A 9,329-nucleotide genomic window follows, 5' to 3' on the forward strand; every position below is an offset into this window, starting at 1 on the left:
ACCCATAACATTGAACCCCTTGAAGCAACGGTCACCAAACCTGCTGGTGTCATGAAGAGACTCTCCTGGACACCTTGAGTTTTGTGGGTTTACCATGAGAAATGTGCACTCCACAGCCCTCCCACAGAAATTTCCCATTGGCTGCAATGGAGCCAGCCACAGCCACTACAGAGCACAGAATCTGGGAAATTTCTTTGGTGACTGTGAGGGGTGCACTTTAGAGCCATTGTCACTGTACCAGGGTATCATATACAAGTACTGTCCCTATGATACTCCCCCAAGTTTGGTGCGGTTTGGTTCAGGGTCCAAAGTTATGGACCTTCAAAAGTGTAGCCCCATCTCCTGTTAGCTTCCATTGTAGCAATGGGGATGGGCACCCTTTGGAGGGTCAATAACCTTGCCCTGAACCAAACCGCACCAAACTTAAGGAGAATCATCAGGACAGTCTCCAGATGATATCCTGAAAGTTTAGTGTCCGCTAGCTTTAAAATTAAGGCCCCTGTAGGCCAAAATGTGTAAAAACACCAAAAAAATTCAAAAAAATAATAAAACGGACTCCAAATTTTTCTCGATTTTACCTGGAATTTTCGGGCATATCCGACTGATATGATTCGATTCGGTATACAAATCATTTTATGCCTCAAAATACCCAAATCCGAATTTTAACGAATTTTTTTAGTATTGACCAACCCTAAAAGTAACTCTAGTGAGATCCAATAGATTTATCTTGATAGGTCTTGAAGGATTGCACCCACATTCCGTAATGTTCTAAAGAGCTTTCATGCTTATGAAAAACTGTATAAACCAGTAATTAATAATAACAATAGAAAGCTATTAGTATTTATTTTTTGTTCACCCAGCATCTTTTACTTTTGTATCATGGTTATGATTGTAATTGTCAGTGAGGTATGAAGAAAAATAGAGCCATAATTTCTGTGAAAATGTACTGGGGAATGTCAGACGGGCTGAAAGATGGTGGCACTGTTTAAATATGGAGTGGCATAAAGAGAAGGTGCTCCCTTAGTATGATCACATAAAGCTCCAGAGCTGCATCTGATTCTGCTGCTTGCTGAGAAGAACCAAAGGTTTTTCCCGTAAGTACAAAGCTGTGCTTTCGGTAGTGAACCTGCTTTCTCAATTTGTGGATACCCTTAGGCAAATCCAGTGCATCATGTACAGAGCAGAGCCTAATCCCAATGTTTCTGCCACTGTCATTCAACTTGTTTAGAGCTGTTGAATCATTCCTTCTCACATGGTCTCCCATCAACATATGAGAACAGTCTTGCTGGATCAGACCGTGGTTCAATCTATTCCAGCACTGTGTTTCCAAGAGTGGCCAGACAGAAAGTTCTGGAAGCCTTCAAGCATAATATGAAGGCATGCCCTCAGCAACAGCCATTCAAAACTGCACTGCATCTCAACATGCTTGAGATCCTCCATGAATCCATTTAAACCTTCAAAAAATATCATGCAAGCCAGCGGCCCTCACCACTTCTGAGGCAGTGAATCCTGTAATTTCTGTTTGAAAAGGGTCAAAGCTCAATGGTAGAGCTTCTGAACTGCCTGCAGAAGGCCCCAGCTGCAGTTTCTGGCATATCCAGGTAGAAGAAGAAGAAGAAGAGTTTGGATTTATATCCCATCTTTCTCTCCTGTAAGGAGACTCAAGGCCAGTGGCATAGCTACAATGGGGACATCCGGGGACATTTGTCCTGGGAGTCACCATTGGAGGTCACATGAGGGCGCAAAATGTCCCCCCCCCCCCACATAGCCACATCCCCCTGCCGGGCCAGGCATGAGTACCTCAGAAGCCCAGACTACACACAGGTCCACTGGCTCTATACATTAATAAAGGTCGTTTTTTAGCAGGCGCGGGGAGTACAGCCTCACAGGGGGCGCGGCAGACAGGCCTGGGAGCCATTTTGCCCTGGGATCTGGTTTCCCTCCCTACGCCTCTGCTCAAGGTGGCCTACAAGCTCCTTTCCCTTCCTCTCCCCATCACAGACACCTTGTGAGGTAGGTGGGGCTGAGAGAGTCCCAAAGAACTGTGACTAGCCCAAGGTCACCCAGCAGGAATGTAGGAGTGTGGAGTCACCTCTGGGTCAGCCTCTGGGCCAGCCTCTGCCACTCAGCCTCTGGGTCAGCCTCTGCCACTCAGGTGGAGGAGTGGGGAATCAAACCAGGTTCTCCAGATTAGAATCCACCTGCTCTTAGCCACTACACCACACTAGCTCTCGGTACAAGGATCAGATAGCGGGTGACATGAAAGACCTGAGATTCTGGAGAGATGCAGCCAGTCTGAGTAGTCAACGCTAACTTTGATACAGCAAAAGGCAGCAGCTTCATGCAAGCTATGCATAGTGTAGGAATTTGTTGTCTCGCCCAAACCTATTATTGACCTATGCCATCGGGTGAAATTGTTCTGGTTCCTATCAATTATTTATATAATCTTTATCTAAATCCTTTAGTCGTGTATTTTTTTTCAAAAGCAAAACCACTTAATCCTTTTAGCCTTTTTTTCTTCGATAAGATACTCCAAGCTGCTGATCATTTTGGCTGCTCTTTTCTGTATCTTTTCCAGCACTGTGACATCATTTGGATATACTATAGGTGCATGGAAAATCTTTTCAACAGCCTTTTTCAGAGGAAACAGCAACCACGTGTTATCAGGAACACTGAGAGCAGTATATACTCCTGTTGGCAGGCTCCTATTATTCATGCTCACAAAATCTGAGAAGAGACCGTAAGGGAAGGGCTTCATTAAAAAGTTTTTTTTCCTAAGCCCAGGCCCATATAGAAATAGGTGCTGTGGGTTTTTCAAGCTGTGTGGTCATGATCTATAGTTTTTGCTACCTTGGCCACACAGCCCGAAAACACACAATACCTAGTTGATTCCAGATGTGACAGCATTCGACAATACACCTATATACATATTTGTCAAAAATGAAGGTTTTTTCTGCATGTCACTTAGGAAGTTTCCGAAATGCTTTCAACCCCCCCCCCCTTTACCTTGATGTTTGTCTCACTCACCTCCTTTTCTCAGCTGTAAAGAGTTTCAGAGTTGCTCACAAACTCCTTCCTTTCTCTTCCCCACAACAGACCCCTTGTGAGATAGGTGGGGCTGAGAGAGTTCTGAGAGAACTGTGACTGGCCTAAGGTCACCAAACAGGATTCAGGCAGAAGAGTGGGGAATCAAATCCAGTTCTCCAGATTAGACTCTGTCATTACACCACAGGGATTTAAAGTATTTTAAAAGATTAATGAGACAGAACTTTGCTTTGCAGAAGCTAAGCTGATCTATGTTCAGCAAGGCTTGTTCTTCAACTTCTTTTGCATGCCTGCCTTCTGCTATCTCTTCAGCCAGTTTATTTTGGGCAAAAGTTAGGCTGGCAGGAGTGCAATTTCCCACACCTTTCCAGATCTCTCTCTTCTTTTTTTAAAAATGATGTTCTGTAAGCTACCCTCCAGTCATCTAGGTTCCCACGGTCCTTCCCTATGCCCACAAAAGAAAGTATCTGGACACGAATAAAGGTTTTAAAGTAGTAAAATCTCTTTTGAATGTCACAGGTGCATTTCATGAATATGGATGACAATTTGCTATGAATATGGAAAAGACTAGGAAGGAACTATCAGGCAGGCAGGGGAGTCTAACATTGACTGCTTTTAACCTTTCCACTTCTTTGACCTTACCACAATATGATCCATGAGATGGCTAGACTTCATTGCTTTTTTGCACAAAGCTGCTAGTCATTTCCAGCTACAGATGTTTGCCCCGGAGCCTTGTTTACCACCCTATATAATTATTAGAAGACTCTTATAATTGCAGTTGAAATTCTGAGTTGACACTTGTGTCATAGTACTGTGGCAAAGCATTGTGTTTAATTTCCCTTTTGTTCATCTCATTTAATGTTCTGATGAATTATGCTCAAAGGAAGATCCCACTAATTTCCCTTCCTAACTGTTATCAGCTATGGGCTCCACCCATGCCTGCTGGAACCATTAATTTAATTTCTTTCAAAAAATACAGACCTCTATGAGTTGGCATGTTCTACACGCAGAGTGGGTAAACAACTCATTTTGAACTTTGTCTCTGAAGACAGCTTAATTCTCAGTAACTTCCATATTAACCATGACAATGTCTATAATAAATATATGCAACCTCCACCTTTGACAGAATCAAATGTATAGCAAAATGGAATAGATGACAGGATATCATAATGCATCCTTTGCAATTGCAGAACCTCCAAATTTCCATTATTCGGGTTGCAATATCATGTGGTGATCTCAGTATGTATGGGCAGTGGTCACATCTGTTGGGTTGTGTGACAAATATCAATAGGATGGAATACAGTACAGAGAGTCCCTAATCAAACTGAGATTGCGGACATTTGGAATTCTGAGAATAGGCCATGGGTGCAACCACAAAAGGGCTGCCATGGGGTGCTGGAATAAGTCACACAATGTTGGGAAGTTACAAGCCAAGTACCCTTCTATGATGGGAGCAGCTCTGAGTTGGTGCTCCTTACTGACTCAAACATAATGCCTCCAAGGTTCTTCTGAGCCATGTTCTAATCCATTGAGATAGAAGACAACCAGGGAATAGGCTTGGTGGTTCGGTAAACCTAAATCACATTCACACACAAAAAGGAGTGGTGGGGGGTATTGATAAAAAACTGAGGTGCACTCAATGGTGAGCATGGTGTAGTATTTAAGAGCTGGTGGACTCTAATCTGGTGAACCAGATTTGTTTCCCCAGTTCTACATTTCTGATGGGGACCTTGAGCTAGTCACTGTTCTTCAGAACTCTCTCAGCCCCATCTACCTCACAAGTGTCTGCTGTGGGGAGAGGAAGGGAAAGGATTTTGTAGGCCCCTTTGAGTCTTCTTACAGGAGAAAAAAAAGGGGGGGGTATTAATCCAAGCTTTTTCAAAAAGCTGAATATACCTGGGACTTAACAGTTAGCTTTTTCAGATTTTTAAATCATTCCACCATTATCCAAGCCACATGGACTTGGGAGCCAGGCAGTGGCATATTTGACTAGGGACAGGGGATACCCTCTGTCCCCAGGTGCCATGTGGGGGGCGCAAAATTGGCCCCCCATGTGACCAGGAAGATGGCAAGGCAGCAGGAAGTCCTGCTGCCTTGTCGTCTTCCGGCACCCTCAGCCTCGCCCATGTCATCATCAACATGGACAGGGCCAAGGAAGTCAGAGGACCCCCCCCCCCAAGCCTCAGCCACCTTCCGGCTGCTGGCTCCCCCCCTCTGGGGAGGACAGAAGAAACTGGAAGGCTCCGAGCTGGCCCTTTGCTTTTATAAGCTTTGGCAGTTTGGCCCCACCCCTCATGGGTGTGGCCCCACCCCTTAGGAGCCTGGCCCTACCCCGGGAGGGGGTGGCCTCAGCGGTGAGCCCGGGGGTAGGCCCCAGGTGAAGTGGGGAGAGTGCTCACAGAATGAATGTCTCCGGGCATTTTCCCCCAGTACGCCTCTGGAGTCAGTGGAGGAGGGAGGGAGAGAGCAGGGACACAGGTAAGGGGGTGTTTTTGAGTTTAACCCCCCCCCCATTGCATGTCCAGTGCAGGTGGGCGCTCCTGTACAATCACACAGGCATAGCCCGCATTGCATGCTTGCAAGCTGCAAGCCAGCCGGAGCCTGGGAAAGAAAGTCTCGCATCTTGCGAGATCTGCTGTGCTAGAGGTGAGTCTTTCCTGGGCTCCGGCTGGCTTACAGACTGGAGGCAGAGCTTGGGGAGGTGGGGCCATGCCCCGTGGGTGGGTGGGGGTCCCTGCCTCCTGAGCCCCGCACCACAAACCCACCCCATAAAAATTCTATACCTACGTCCCTGGGAGAGAGAGATCTCTCTCACACCCATGTTTCCCAAACATTCCTGGGCTTTGAAAACATAGGCAGGGGTGAGAGATCTCTTTGCCACTATGAGCTAGCTCAGCGCAGCATGGAGATCTGCACCCTGCCCATGATTTCCAAGTCTTTATGGGAGGAAAGAACAGAATTTTTTTACCCCGAGTACAGCAATGAAAGAAATTGTTGGCAGTCACAATGTCAGATGGGAAAACATCCGTAGGAAACTTCAGAAAATGGTGGGACAGCCAGAGAATCTCTGAAGCAGCAGAAAATGGCAGATGGCTAGAGAAACGGAAGTACCAGAGTTGACTGGGGGGCGGGGGCGGGTGGAGCTTCAAGTTCAGGTGGGAGAAATAAAAAAATTCCTGTTTCTCCACACAAGCAAAGAGGAAATTTAAAACAATGTTTTAGGAAAAAAAGATTGCTAGTTTAGAGGATCAAAATAAAATGTTTTGAGACTGAAAAAACACATTTTGAGTAGAAAACAGTGCAGAATTCCTTGGGGAAAATGTTTTATTTCCTGCCTCAAAACATTTTATTTGGGCTCTGTAGAAAGCCCCTCTCCCCCACACATGGAAACACAGAGGTGGAGGGGGATGTCTAATGCCTTGATCTTAAAATATCTCACCTGGGTTCTAGGTAGAAGGCTTAACAAATTTGAATAAAGTGGTGCAGGATGGAGTTAGTATCAGAATGTGCCTTTTGTTTTCCAGAAAGAAAAAACGACAGCCTCCCACTGAAAATATAAAATGCTGTAGTCAATCATACATTTGATAGAAACACATAGATCTTCTGTGGATCCTCTCCTACAAAGGAGACCCCTGGAAATATTGCTGAATCTCGGTGGCCCAGCTCTACATAAAAAAAAAAGAATAGGACTGAAAGCTCACTTTTACATTGTCACTCAAATTGAATGGAAATCCCAAATGTGATCCACCACCAGCTTGGAATTTATCACTGCATAAGTGATTTAAGTATGCATTGGTAAGATATAAGCCTAACTTATTATATGTGGGGGTTTTTTAGCTTGAAAAATGCATTGTAAACTCCATGTTTCTAAACAATTTAAGTAACAGAAACAGTGGTTCTATAATTTGATGACAATATCAGAATCACAATTAAATAACCAATTAGAAATATTACATGACGTATATTTTCATGTACTTTTTGAACTATCTGTTAAAAACTGGCACAGGCTTAATCTTGGCTAGCAGAAATGATTGTGTGGTAGAAATGAAAAAAAAAAACACTGGACATTTTGCTCCGCCATAAGGATAATTCATTCTTTAATAATCTCTTGAATGAAAAACATTTCTGTCTGTTTAATTTTTGCTCTCTTCAATGTCTCATTTCTCAAAAGAGATTTGCTGAATTGTACCTAAATATGTCTTTCATCAAGGGCTTCTTTTTTTATATTTTCATTTAGTAAAGTCATCTTGAAAGATTTTGACATTGCTGACTGAGAAAATAATGTGGAAACAAATATTTTTCGAAACAGACACCAAATCAGAGTCTGCTAAAATATTTTTTGTAGGGTGATTCTTATAGACATATTCTGTAGAATAACAACATCTTCTGGTGCCCGCTTCGGCAGCACCTATACTAAAATTGGAACGATACAGAGAAGATTAGCATGGCCCTGTGCAACATCTTCTGAGATGGTAAATGGAAAACAAAACCAACACTGTAAAAGACAGTGAAGTAGGAATAAAGAGCGTAAGCATCCTGGAAGGATCTTATTTATCTATGTAGTGCTTAATTTAATTTAAACTTAATTTAATTTAATGTTTTTTACAGTCATATAAACAACAGTGCTGTGCTTGAGGTTTCAGATATGCATGAAGTAGTTCTAACTATGAAGCCATGAATCTTGAATTCGATCTTCCTTGATGGTAGAGAAATGCAATTGTAATGACTTCTGCTCCATCTCCAAAGAACTCACAAATGCTTACGTGGAGTTCCAAGACAGTCCCATCCACAGTCTGCTGAAATCCTACTTGTTCAGTAGCTGAATCATGCAGTTGCAGAACATTCTCTCAATGGGGGATTCCGCACAGCATAAATGTAATGTCTTTAGGACGCTGCAAAAAGATCTGCTTTGGGGTTTTGTGTTCCCACAGCATGGGAGAACACAGTCATTGTTAGCCAAAATGGCTCTTCCCACCTCCCACCCCCACTTGCTTCATGAAACTCTTGTCAGTTTCACAGTGGAGATTCCCCACAGAGGTTTCCTCTGCTTGCAGCTCATCTGTTTGTTAGTTTCACACTGTAAAAAGTAGATGGATACATTTGTTTAGCCTAGTGATTATGTGCACATCATTTTTCCTTTTTTTGTTTTGAGGGGAATGTCTGTGAAGCTACAGTGACACAAAAATGTGCATACTGCAGCTTCTCTAAATGTGTTGCTGTAGCTTCACAGACATCCCCCTCAAATCAAAACCAAAAAAGGGAAAATGACAAATGCACAGGGTTGCTAGGCTAAACAAACTTTACTCGTCCACTTTTTACAAAATAGCAAACTTTTTACGATTTAGCAAACAGATGAGCTGCAACCAGAGGAAACTTCCAAGGAGAACCTCCATGGAGAATCTCCTGCAGCACACAAAATGGTGGATGTGAGCAGCAGAAATGAAAGAGGTTTGGGTGAAAGAAATAAACTGTGTTTGCTCAGCAGGCAGGAATAATCTTCAAACCAGGTTGGGTGCAGGGGGAAAGATTGCCAGTTTAGTAATTTTTGAAAAACCTGGGTTGAGAGGAATAAATTAGGCTGAACATATTTTGGGGGAGAGAGCTGTGTGAAGTTCTTCCCCATCATGCTATTTAAAATGTCCCAAAGACGTTATATATGTTCTGTGTGGAATCCAACAATCATATGCAGAACACCCCTGAGGAATTTCACTGGTCTTGCCTTCTTTTTTTGCTTCTGAAATCCCTCAGATAATTCCTCTAAGCAGCATCCTACAACTTTGCCTCAAAGGTGAAACTTGGTGACAACCCTATCCTTGGGTTTTAGCTCTTTGGCCCTGGAACCGTGCCTTCAAATTAGACATCTGGAGCTGATAAGATGTCTTTGGTGCCAATATCATAGCCTGACTGATAAAAAGGTCAGCTTGCAATCTCCTGTACCTCCAAGTGAAAGGATTAGGTAGTCAGTGATGTGCCCTGACCTGGATAGCCCAGGTTAGCTTGATCTCATCAAATCTCACAAGCCAACCAGGGCTGGCCCTCGTCAATATTTGGATAGTAGATCACCAAGGAATACCAGGGTCAGGAAAGCAATGGCAAATGGCAAATGGCAATGGCAATCCATATCTGAATGTCACTTGACTTGAAACCCTCTGGGGTCACCATAAGTGGTCTGTGACTTGATGGCACAAAAAAAAGGGTTAGTGATGTGGAAGACCCTGAAGGGACACTTCCAGTCAGAGAACACTATACTAACCTTGATAGTCCAGGAGTCTGGCTTTGTACAA

The 9,329-nt window shown here is 43.6% G+C and overlaps 1 non-coding gene across 1 annotated transcript; it reads left to right on the forward strand.

Annotated features, from left to right (window-relative positions):
• The first annotated feature begins 7,434 nt into the window (after positions 1-7,434).
• LOC125427610 lies at positions 7,435-7,544 on the forward strand. The gene has a single exon (XR_007243727.1). It is a non-coding gene; the product is annotated as a U6 spliceosomal RNA (small nuclear RNA).
• The last annotated feature ends 1,785 nt before the right edge of the window (positions 7,545-9,329 follow it).

Source organism: Sphaerodactylus townsendi, linkage group LG02 (assembly GCF_021028975.2).
Source record: "Sphaerodactylus townsendi isolate TG3544 linkage group LG02, MPM_Stown_v2.3, whole genome shotgun sequence".
Lineage (NCBI taxonomy): Eukaryota > Metazoa > Chordata > Lepidosauria > Squamata > Sphaerodactylidae > Sphaerodactylus > Sphaerodactylus townsendi.